This window comes from Bos mutus, chromosome 10 (assembly GCF_027580195.1).
Source record: "Bos mutus isolate GX-2022 chromosome 10, NWIPB_WYAK_1.1, whole genome shotgun sequence".
NCBI classification, from domain to species: Eukaryota; Metazoa; Chordata; class Mammalia; order Artiodactyla; family Bovidae; genus Bos; species Bos mutus.
The window spans coordinates 41,564,685-41,577,698 of NC_091626.1; the positions used below are offsets into that span (position 1 = coordinate 41,564,685).

The 13,014-nt window shown below is 44.9% G+C and overlaps 1 protein-coding gene across 5 annotated transcripts in view; it reads right to left on the bottom strand.

The window, feature by feature from the left end:
* Positions 1-13,014, bottom strand: part of SAMD4A (sterile alpha motif domain containing 4A) — a 226,840-nt gene that overhangs the window by 101,821 nt on the left and 112,005 nt on the right. The window contains exon 1 of one of the 5 annotated variants that reach the window (XM_070377810.1): positions 10,890-11,010. The exons of the other annotated variants lie outside the window; for them this stretch is intronic. The gene's annotated coding sequence lies outside the window, so the exon portion shown is untranslated. Of the gene's footprint in view, positions 1-10,889; positions 11,011-13,014 lie in introns of those variants that run through there. 5 annotated transcript variants of the gene reach the window in all.

The following is a 13,014-nucleotide window of genomic DNA, read 5'->3' on the forward strand; positions in this document are numbered from 1 at the left end:
CAACATTTATCACATGACTTGCTGTGTACCACCCTGCTTCCATCTTTCTCTACTAGAACAAAACCTCACAAGAGTAGTGACTTTCTCCATGTTCCCTTGCATTACCATCTCCTTATTAATCACATTTTAAAATGGCTATATAAAATTGTCTCCAGGCCTTTTGTTTGAGAGTGGTTTCATTAGACTTTGGGGTTTCTTACTCAAAATCTGAGGTACTTCCTAGAAATCTAGAAATTTCCTTTAAAAAAAGGAACAGAAGGTACCAACTGTCACCCCAAAACTGTTCTGTCACCTCTTTCTTGTTTGATTCTTGAGGAATTCTGATTAATATTAGCTTTAACGTCAAATAAATTAGGAATATGTAAAAACGGAAAATAAAATGATTAGCTCAGTTTTCAAAACCTTTACTCCATCCCCCATTTCAATATTCTACTTAGGATGGAAAATTTCCCCAAGTGCTAGAAAACAAAAGCGTAATGGGTGCTTTTTCTGCTTGTAACTGACACCAATTAAAGTAATCTTCATGATAAAGATTTGTTAGGCTGAGACAGCAGAATTAAACGCATTTAATGCAACTCTTTGGCAAACATCTGTTGAAGAAAGAGACAAAACCAGTGCCAACAGGGTCGTGTTAAGACTGTTGCACGTCCCAGTTTTTTTGGCCATAAGTGATCATGTTAAAATAAAACCTCATAGGAATGGGTCTCCAAAGAGTCATATATTAATAAATTAGAGATGAAGGAAATGTTACCTTACTCTTGACAAATGCAAGGCAAATCCTTGCAAACCACATTCGGCTAGTGTTTTGTTTTTTTTTTTTTTTTACTCAAAACCCCTCCGAGGACAGGCTATAAATGTTCCAAAAGCAAGAGGTTTTCCCACTCACTAATCTTCAGTGCCACTCCCACCCTCCCAGACCACCACTGACAAACCCCACATACCACAAAATGACTCTCCAATCATATTTCAGAATAATAAATTAGCAATCCTCACGCTGACCTTACAGAGGAACAAAACAGGCTCCGCACTCCTGTACTTAGAGGGAGGCCTTGCTCTATAAGAAGCAATGGAAACAAGAGCCTGAAAAGAAGCACACTGTGGTCCAGGGAGCCACTTGCAACGAGCTTTGTTACCGAAGAACTCCAGGACCCAAATCCTTGGCAATGTCCAGATAAAATCACCAAGGGAGTGTCAGGAGGAATGTAAACAGGTCAAATCACAAAGCAGTAATCTGTGCTTGATCCAGCAGACCCAACTGAACAACAGCCGTCTCACACAATATTCAAACCATTCAATCCTAAAGGAAATTAACCCTGAATATCCATTGGAAGGACTGATGCTGAAGCCGAATCTCCAATACTTTGGCCACATGATGCAAACAGCTGACTCCAAACACTGGGCAAGATTGAGGGCAGGAGGAGAAGCGGGTGACAGAGGATAAAATGGTTGGATGGCATCATCGACTCAGTGGACACGAGTTTGAACAAAACTCCGGAGACAGTGAAGGACAGGGAAGCCTGGCATGCTGCAGGCCAGGGGGTCGCAAAGAGTCAGATACAACTGAGCAGGTGAACAACAACACGAATCTGGCAAGGGCCAGAGTGCACATCTCTGAGCACACGGAGCCTTACAATGTCTTGAAGTGAGCCTGGACTATCGACTCACTAGGTCCCACACTTTCTAAAATAATGAGGAAGTTGCTTGACAAAATTTCCCATTTTAAGAGATGAGAATCCAAAGTGTGAGAGTGAATGTGAGTGCCCTGGGATGTGTGTAAATGTTATCACCAGGGAACAGCACACACATATGCCAAACATACCCATGATGGAAAAGTTGACAGTAAAATGTATGCATCACTCACTTAGGTAGGAAATCTTAAATATATGTACAAGTTATTCAACAGAGGATAGAATGGACAAATATGTGAAGGTAAGATATCTAAATCCATGGTCACAAATTAACTGTTAATGTACTTGAAAAGGGGGCCTGGTTAACTGCCTAAGGACAGAGTTGGGTGACCAACCCTAGGACAGAGCCAATCCCACCCTGGAGTCCTCATTACCCACAGCCCTGCAGAGGGAGTTAGAGGCACACCGCCTTTTTGGGATCTCTGGAGCTATTAGCCACCTCCAGGAATTTATGCAAAGGCAAGCAGAAAAGGCAGGTTATTTTCACCTCTTACTTGTGCACTGAATTCACTTTCAGGTTAGTAGGTCTGTTGAGGCAATCAGACAGAATGAGACGTTTTAGATTTTTTGAGGAGAGTTACTTTTTAATTTCTGTAGTCCTCTCGGTCAGTGGGGTCTGAAGGAAAAAAGAGAGGAAGAACAGTGGTAAAGGATGAAATTCTCTAATCAGAAATGAGAACGGCCGAGGCCATTTCCCTCCTTCTGGGCATCTCACTGTGAAATTAAACAGAATCGAAGGCCAGTGGCTGGACCGGAATCAGGAGGACTGACCAGATGAGGACACTCTGCTTTAGGAGACTTTGTGGGGATGTTGCAAGAGGAGTCAAGAGCTCAGAGCCCATAGTTACAATGTCTGTGGACACGGGCCTCTTGATCCTGCTTCCTGAGTCTCAAAACGTACCGTCTAGAATTCTAAACTAAAGGAAGACATGAAAACAGTGAGTGGACTTAGGCCACACTAGTTCAGAGCAGGGAGTGACAGAAGCCGCCTGTTTGCTTTTAATCTGGCTTTACACCACCACCTTTGGAGGTGCATGTATTTGTTAATCCACTGGATATTTATCTTTTGTCCCTGTCCATGTATGTGTCCTGGTTCTATGATCCCACTTTTTCAATGGGGTACAGGGTCAGAGAAAACTTTCTTACCCCATAGAAATATCTGTAATACAAAGAATTTGGAAAAGAGTTAGACTAGAAGGGTAGAGAAATACTTTTAAAATATCTCCATTGATAGAATAGGCAACTCTGTAAGGAGCAGAATCCATTTTCTAATAATAACCCCAGAGAACAGATACATTCATATGTGTGGCTGAGTCCCTTAGACGCTCACCTGAAACTATTACAACATTGTTAACTGGCTCTGCTGCTGCTGCTGCTGCTGCTAAGTCGCTTCAGTCGTGTCCGACTCTGTGCGACCCCATAGACGGCACCCCACCAGGCTCCCCTGTCCCTGGGATTCTCCAGGCAAGAACACTGGAGTGGGTTGCCATTTCCTTCTCCAATGCATGAAAGTGAAAAGTGAAAGTGAAGTCGCTGAGTCTTGTCCGACTCTTAGTGACCCCATGGACTGTGGCCTACCAGGCTCCTCCGTCCATGGGATTTTCCAGGCAAGAGTGCTGGAGCACGACTATACCCCAATACAAAATAAAAAGTTTAAAGTTTGAAAAAAAAATAATAAAATAACCCCAGAGCCTCCAGGAGACCTCCAGCCAGCATCAAAAACATGATTTACCAGAAAAACATGAAGAAGAGCTTAATCAATTATGATTATAGCAATGGAGACTTAACCGTTGGCTGTTTAAATCCTAAGAGATTATTATTTATTAAGTATTCTTTGCTGTAGATATGCCCTGTTTAGGTCCAAACTCATTCCCTCCTCCCTGCCATCATCCATGACATGGTTTAGAAAGCAACCTCCTTCCTTGAATCCTATTGATTTACTCTGGCCCTCACTGCTTCTCTCTACCACATTGCCTGGCTCAATGACAAACAATACTCTTTCTCTTCCATTAGCCTGTTGGCTCCTTGAGGCCAGGGCCAGCCATCTCCTGCTTACATGTCTATTTGTTTGCCGAGGTCACTGCTGATCACTCATGCTTGCTAGACCAAACTGGACAAAGACACCCATGCTCTTCTATCACAGCTAATGACGCAGATCTGTTCCTTCTCGGCTTCGCTGGTCTCTGGTTAGCGTGCTAAGGGTCAACAGCAGAGCTCTCTGGACCAGAGCAGAATGGTGATGGGACACTGAGTCCCAGCAGAAGGGGAGGGCTGGCCTTTCTTCATAAGTGGACGCCATTTTCATATCAGCGCCCTCCCAAGGGTCTATCCACTCTGAGAGCTCTTCCTACCCACCCACCTCTACACACACACACACACACACACACACACACACACACACACAAGTAGAGAAGCTGAGCAGCCTGGAGACTTGGATCCCTGGACACAGGTTATAAGTACCTAAGATAGGCTCAGTTGTCCTGGGGCTCCTTTCTGAGGTATTCACTTCCAAGAACTCTAAGTAACTTGAGGGAAAGGAAAAGAAAGAAGATAAAGCTGAGTGACTGCGAGCAGATTCCAGCTGTATTGTCTGGGTCTGGATCTCAACCTTCCCTTTAGTTAGCTGTGTGACCTTGGGCACATGGGTACATGTCAGGGCCTCATCCGGAAGACGGGATGCGCCATTGGACTGTAGCGCTGTGTGAATTATTTAATCTGTGTAAAGCACGGAGACCACCATCTGGCCCATCATGAATGCTCGCGAATTGTTAGCAACAGTCCCTATTATCTGAGGGATGAGGATGTGGCTCCCTGGGACCCTCCCTTACAGGATGGGGAAGGGAAGAAAGGGAGGTTCTCCAAACGTAGGGAGCTGAACACCTCGGAACTTGTTAGAAATGCAAATTCAGGGCCCCTCCCTAAATCTACTGGAATCAGAAACTGTGTCATTGAAAACCTCTTCAGGTGATTCAGATCCAGGCTTATGTATTGAGACCCACTGGTCAAAAAAGCTAAGGGAAAATCATGGCCTTCATGATGGAGGCACCTCCAATTTCCAGCGCTTGGGATGATCACAGCATAAGGATGGTGTGAAACTGGGTGGGAAAACCAATTTCTTACCAGGAGACAGGCTGAGAGAGATTGATTCGAAGGGCAGCAGGAACCTATTTTTAAGAGGAAATTGCTGGATTAAACAATTAACTAACAAATACGCCAGCAAAACGCCATAATATTTCCGGGACAGGGCTGATTTCTTAAGTTTTCCATTCAGTCATCTAGCCAGGTAAAAGGAGTGAGAGCACCTTCTAAGGCTACACAGATGGGTCAGGATTTGGCCCACATGGGTTTTAAGAGTGTTTTCAAAACAAGAAACAAAGACTGAGCAGGCCTGGGATGGCTTGTGAAGACAAAGAAGGTGAAAATTCCCGTCATAAAGCATCGTTCCCATAGAGTCACATGCCCACAAACCACCCCCACAGCTAGCTTTCCAGAGTTATGGGTGGCTCCAAGGAGGAGGGTGAAGAGGGTTCTGCAGGAGACCCAGAGGAGCCTGGACTGCAAAATCAGGGCATTACCTCTAAACAGTTGCTCTGGAGAGCCGTTTGGTGAAGAAGTATCAACTCACAGGTCTGACGATGAATCACGGGACAGATACAGCAACAGGAGCGAAATTCACTTGATTAGAGGACCATAATATTTTGTTGAGTTTGGGGGGAGGGCACAGACGCTGTATAGGTTATATGGAGCTGAACACATTACAGTTGAAGCAGATGTTAGGTGAAAAAGCTGTGAGTTGCTGGAATGATCACATAAGGGATTGCTCCATCTCCTCCCTCTACACTTGATCCTCCTCCTTTTCTTCCCTCTTCTGGTGTCCACTGGGCACAGATCAGCATTATTGAGTGTCCAGCTGGGTATTGTGATGTCAGAGGCATTACCCACAGTGGACATGCCTGAAGAGACTAGCTGCCCAGCCATGTCTGGGAGCACACAGTCCTGATTTGAGCTCCCATGACACCACATGACACCACACTTCCTCCCTCTACCCGACTACATCGCACATCTTCTACATCTCCAGAAGTCCTTATCCTCCCATCCCCAAATCAGTATGGTGCTTCAGGGAAACCGAGGCACAGAGAAACTCATCAAGGTCAGGCAGCCACACTCTGGTATGACCATGAACATTGCCAAAGCTTCCTGACCGCCTGTCCACACCAGTCCAGGGAACCCGGCTGCCTTTTATAGAAAGTTTCCACACACCTTCTATTCCTAACCCCGATCACAAGCATCGCCGGTCTGCATGCCTCCGAAGCACCAGCCGACTCTGTGTCAGAGCCTTAGTAACACACCTCATTTAGGACCATGAGCACAGCCTGTTTGCACAGGATACTGAATTCCTGATATTCTTCTTGGGCTGCTTTTTTTTGTTTGTTTTTATTTCAAACACAGCTAACTACTCAGGCCTTTATATATCAAGAAAGCTGACTCGATTCTCCAAGAAAAATCAGCAGCTTACCACACACGATTGTTCTTGGTCATCAAGAACAATCCCAAGATGCCAAGAATGTCAAGAGTCTGCAGTTTGGGGTTAGGAAGAATACGTTGTTCCTAACAGACCATGGAGAGGCAAGACACAACTTTTTTGTTTTCATTTTTCAAGCTAACAGTAACAGAACTGAGACAATGAAAGATAATCTATAAATAAATACACAGATATGTACATGTACACACATATATATATGTATTTTAAAGTTATCAGAATGTCTTGACCTTGAGATCTAAAATGGGTAGTCTTTGGAAGAAAAGGAAGCAAGATCCTTAGAATGAGATCTGCATGTGAAGGTGAATAACAGATATATAACCTTCAGCACATGGCTTGCTCCACTACTCACTGAACAGATTCCAGTGCCTAAATAAAGCCTCAGAAAGTACACATATGGGCAGAACCAGCTCATGTATAAAACAACTGATGGGCTAAGACAGGGAGCTCTCACCAGCCAATAAGGTAACTTGGTCTCTCAACACGACAGAAGTGCATTTCAACCGTGTAGTAAATAAAATAAAACTTCATTGTACATGAACCCCAGTGTCCCCCATGTGATCCACCTCTGCTGCTGCCTCATGTGACCGGCCTCCCAATTTAGAGCGCAACCAACTCCCAATGACCTGTAATAACACCATTCCCAAATTAGAGCTCTCAATTTGACTTGGCCTCGGTCCCTCCCTTAAAGCAAAATAAAGCATCCGTTTTCTCTTTTTCACATTCATAATACTCTCCTTTTGGAGTTGCCAACTCAAACCCTGCTCCAGTCAGATTGAGCCCTTCCTCTATTTTTTTTTTTCTGGTTAGCCAAAGAGCCTGATGGAAAAACACCAAGAGACAAAAACAAAAACAAAATCAGATGAAAATTCCAAGTAAGTGACATTCAGCTGGAAAAGCGATGATTCACATGCAAATAAAAATCTCCCTGAATTCACTGTTATATGACGCAAGCCCCTGGCTTCGACATAAAAAGGGCAGAATGAAATCACCCACAATTAAACTCACCCTGGAATACTGGAATTCTCTGGCTAGGCCTCCCCAATTAATGATAAGAAAACCCCCCACTGTAACGGAATGGAGCTAATTGTGTTGGATCCCAGGGCATCCCCATCTCAGCTGACATTGACTGCTGGACACTCCCCGGTTCAGCTTTCCCCACCTGCCCTCACCTCTGACCTGGACAAGCAGAGCCTACAGGGAGATGGGGCTCCGGTCTCTCAGGGGCAGCCCTCCTTTCTGGGAAGACATCAGGGGAATTGTGCTGAGAACCCTGGCCCCCACTCCCACACCCACCCCTGGACGCAAGGGAGCTAGCTTTCTTAGTCACTCCGGGGAGCTCTCCCCAAGACTAAACAGAGCCTTGGTTGAAGCTTCGCAGCATCAGTATCCTCTGATCTCAAGTTCAGCCAGAGACAGTTCAGCACGTCACCTCCCCTGATTGACAGATAATTTACCATTCCACTTCCCCTCTTTCTCCAGGGCAGTGGTGGTCGGACACCACTTTCTTTTTCTTCACATGCTTCCCTTAGAAGGCACACTCCATCTGCCTGAGAATCACAGGATTCTGAAGATGGAAGGGCTGTCAGAGATTCTCTAGTCCTTCCTTTACTAATTGTGGGGCTTCCACCTTTGTTCCTCCCTGATGGTCACCTGGTCTGAGCAACTCCCTAGCACGGGGACCCCACTTTTGCCATCAGAGAGAGTTAGAATTACTGAAACCCTAGTCCTCTTCTCTGCAACTTCTTTTCCTTCAACAAAGGTCAGTTCTTCTGAAACTACAAAGAATAAATCTATAGATACTCGTACATTCACGTTCATAGAAGCATTTTTCATCATAACCAAAAGGAACCCCCAAATCCATTGACAGAGAATAGAGAATGGATAAACAAAACGTGGGTCATACATATAATGGGATATCATTCAGCTTCTAGAAGGAAGAAAATTCTGACACGTGCTACAACATGAATGAACCTTGAAAACATTATGCTAAATGAAGGAAGCCCCACATAAAAGACAAATATTCTATGATTCACTTACATGAGGTACCTAGAAAAGGCAAAAATCATAGAGACAGAAAGCAGAATAGTGGTTCCCAGGGATTCAGGGGAGGGGAGGTGCTATTGTTTAAAGTGGTATATATACATGATGGAATATCACTTAGCTATAAAAAAGAACAAAGTAATGCCATTTTTTTTGGCATTACAGATTGTTAGATGGACCTAGAGATTGTTATACTAAGTGAAGTAAATCAGACATAGAAAGACAAATATATGATATCGCTTATATGTGGAATAAAAGAGCATACAAATGAACTTATTTACAAAACAGAAGTAGAGTCACAAATGTAAAAAACAAACTTATGGTCACCACTGGGATAGTGGAGGAGGGATAAACTGGGAGATTGGGATTGACATACACACATTACTATATATAAAACAGAGAACTAATAAGAACCTGCTGTACAGCACAGGGAACTCTGCTCAGTACTCTGTAATGGCCTTCATGGGAAAAGAATCTTTAAAGAAAAGAGTGGACATATGCATATGTGTAACCGATTCACTGTGCTGAACACCTAAAACTAACACAACACTGTAAATCGACTACAATAAAAAAAATTTTTTTTAAGTGTAGAGTTTCTGTTGGGATGATGAAAAGGTTCTGGAAATGAACAGTGGTGATGGTAGTACAACACTGTAAATATAATTAATGTAATCGAACTGCACACACAAAAACTTTTAAAATGGCATGTCTATTTTATTATGGAAAAATACGGGAAAAATTAAATCAACTTCCCCTTTCAAAAGATAGCCATCCCCTTTCACAAGATAGCCACCCCCTACATTTTCTTTTTCAGCCTTAAAACCCCAGTTCCTTCTAATAATCTTGAGATAATATGATTTCTAGACCCCACGGCCTCCTGGCTCCCCTTCTCTGAGGCCACTTGCTGTTTCCCCAGGTCTCCCTCAGAAGCACCCAGTTTAATCCCCACTGCAAAGGTGCACAGGAGGGGCCTACTGACTGCCTGTTTTGGCTGCCAGGGCAGAAAGGTCCAGGTTCAAAAAACATGCCCTATTCCGCCCCCACCCCCCTGCGGCTGCTTCCCCAGCTCAGATCCATTTCCCAGACAGCTGTGGGCAGCTGCAGCTGAGAAGTGAAACCAGCAGAGGCAATTGGCGGAGGGCTGGGTGGGGTGGGGGGCAGCATCTCAGCTGAGCACACTCTGGCCTTTCCACATATTTGCCTCATTTCTTGTGGGTGTTCAGCAAATGGATATGGGGCAAGCATGGAAGGCATCTCTCTCCAGGCACTCAGGGATGCCTCTCATCAGCTCCCACCAGAACCCACCAGCAGCCTGTGGCCAGCATCGTGGGGCTCAGGCACCCCGGCTAGACCAGCCCCTCTCGGACCATCTGGAAAAGGTTTGAAAGTTTGAAGCAGGAAAGTTCCCTTTTGGATTTTAAAGTATGTTGAAACCAAGCAGCCTGGGTGTTGGTCTGATTCCACAAGTGAGTAATCCATTTCCTGAAAGTAAACTGCTCACCCTTTGGAAGTGGACCAGGGATTTTGGGGTGCCATTTGAAATGTCACTAGCTGGGTAAATATTTACTGGCACAAGCCATGGAGCTTTTCTAGGAATGTCAGTTAATTTACGAAATTAATGACCCTTAAGGTGGCACCTTTAAAAAAAGTCAATTTGTCTTTTGTACCGGGTGAGCGGTTTTATGCCTGGGACGGGTTATTGAGGGGAAGGGAGCTCCTCTGACTGCTTAGAATAACCACATAGAAATTAAAACCAGGTCTGACTTTAAAATCTCTAACTTCTAACTTTTCTTGACTCCTGATCTTCTATTAAAATCAGAGCCAATGATAGGTTGACTTTGGAAAACTCTCTTTTCTATGCCAATCATTTGCCTGGAGTTTCAAATGACAGGATTTGAAAAATCCCCTCTCTGTGAGTCTAGTGGCCTTGGGGCTTCCATAGAGAAGATCTCCTCTATCCCCTCTTATTCAGAGCTGTGCACATCTGGGTATACCTGGAGACGTGTCTCCTGTTCTCCCGTGTGGAACAATTTAGACTCCAACCAGGTGGCTGGAGAAAACCTTTTGCGTTAAAGAATAAAAAGGCTATTTCTCTGGGGCTCAAACGATCACTTAAAACAATCCTTTCAAAAAGACTCCTGTGTTTCCCGCTTCACGAACAGGCAGTCTGCAGGAAGGCATCTAAAGTTTCTGATTAAAACTGTACAGACAGAGGACTGTTTTTGGAGCTCTGCTGGGAAGAGGAGGAGTTGCATGTGCGGCAGCCTCTGATGTAGGAATAAATCAAGCTGAGATGCGATTCTCAGTGGAACAATCACAGAAGTTTATGAAGCTGATAGAGGAGAGGTTATTCTGGATTCCCCATCTCATGCTCAGCCTCCCGCTGGCACTCTTCAACCTCTCACAGAACGAGTCCTTTCAGTAGAGAATCTGGGAAAGTTTATATGTGACTGTGTTGGGCTCAGGCATCACCACTACCCACTGGGGTCTTCCTAGACAGAAATGGGGGTTTCCCTGACTCTGGCATGGTCCTAGCATGGACTTTGTTCTGCATGACAGCCACTGGTGCCTAGGTTTTAGGGCAAAACTATAGTATCCTAGAATCAGATGCCATCTACCTGCTGTTCCATCCCCATCAGGGGGTACCCCAGGAAGGATATAACTGTGGCTCCAAGAGATGATGTCTCTCTCTCAGTGTTCTGGAGTCTGAGCCCATAAAGGCCAGAGCATCAGCATACACTTCTGTCCCTGCAGAACCAAGCACAGTGTGATCACTTGGGTACACAGCTGTCCCAGGCAAAGCCCACCTCTAACAGCACTGCCTGGTGGCTGACCACAGAAGAAAACAGTATACTGGGTGCCGGGAACACAGGCTTGGCAATCCAGGTAGCCAGCAATGCTGAAAACGCTTTCCCTTGTTCATTCATTTCCTTCCTTTCCAACGGGCCAGGCCTATGTATGAGGCTGCTGCTGCTGCTGCTAAGTCGCTTCACTTCTGTCCGACTCTATGCGACCCCAGAGATGGCAGCCCACCAGGCTCCCCCGTCCCTGGGATTCTCCAGGCAAGAACACTGGAGTGGGTTGCCATTTCTTTCTCCAATGCATGAAAGTGGAAAGTGAAAGTGAAGTCACTCAGTCGTGTCCGACTCCTAGCGAACCCATGGACTGCAGACTACCAGGCTCCTCCGTCCATGGGATTTTGCAGGCAAGAGTACTGGAGTGGGGTGCCATTGCCTTCTCCAATGTATGAGGCAGCATTGCTTAAACAGAAGTCACTGAATGCCTGAAAAATAGGACTGGGCTGTCCTGTTAGTAGAGTAGGAATTTGCTCTTAGTTTATTTCCTTTTATGCTTTAATTTGGCACATCTGTATTCTCCATCACATTATCTTTTCTATTTATCTTTTGAAGAATGCAGCCACAGTCAGAGTACTGATCTGGAGCCGGGCATAATGGCTTATTGACCATGTGCTGAGAAACTCTGTCTTCAAGACTTTTGGGGACAAAACTAAATGCTTAAAATACAAGTGATGGCCAGTAAACATTAATCAACAGGGTCACTGGGAGTTGGGAAATATCAGAGAGATTTTCAAGCTGAGTCTTTGGGGGGGATGTGTGCTGGGAGGGGCTCTTGTTGAGCCTTAGGGGTCCACATACGGTGTGTGTTCCCTGGTTACCATTGGTACCAGTGCTCAACAGCCCCCAGGAAACCATCTTATTCTGCTGGGTTGGCCAAAAAGTTTGTTTGGGTTTTTCTGTACCCTCTTATGGACAAACTCGAACGAACTTTTTGGCCAGCCCAATATTTTCTATGATTCTGTCCTGTACAGATATGGCCTGGGGAGATGGAGTGGTCACAGAGGAGAGCAAATGTGATGAAACATTAGAAATAGGAGACCGACAGGGAACAAGCCTCAGGTATTTCTGCTGCTCCCTGAGTCCTGGGAATAAGGATACCTTACAGACATCTCCCCCTATAAACTCATACCTCAAGACTCTTCCATGCATGCAGCAGACACCCCATGACCTCAAACATTAGAAAGCCTGTATTATGGGCTGAGAACAGGGCTCCTTCTTCACCTAAGGATTCTTGAACCACACACAGACCTTTAATGGAATGCCCACTTCAGATGTGTTCACAGTATTTATCCCTGCACTCCCAGGAGGGTCAGTCATATGACCAAACGCTGTACGCCGTAGTAGCTTTCTTCAGGAGCTCTGCATTTCTTCTTTATTTTATTATCCTTTATTCTTATTTTTAAATTTTTATTTCCGCATTTCTTCTTAAAGTGGGGTATTGCATCAAGCATAAATCTTTCCAGTATTTATGACCTGTCACAGCTTACTTCTACTACTTGTCTTTGGGGAGATTTCCACTTCCTACTTTGTTTAAACGTAAGAAAACTGCTGAACTGATCTCCCCAAAGATTTTTCACTTGGAGCCTCATCAAAAAGTGCCTAAAAACTTTTCCAGAGTCAGCAGTGTCCCCCACACATAATGATCAGTACACACACACAATAACCTACTCAACCTCTGGTTATTACTATCTAACATCTGTTGAGGACTTTTTAAAAAAGTTTGCAAAATCTCTTTCTGAACATTATCACATCTGATTCTCAAAACAAGTGTGACTGGGCAGGTGGTGAGGAAGTCGAGGCTGCTGGAGGTGAAATGACCCACCTCACCCAGGCCTCCTGAGCACCCTAGACCCGGCCGCCCAGCCTAGCGCCGCGGTCCTCCGCT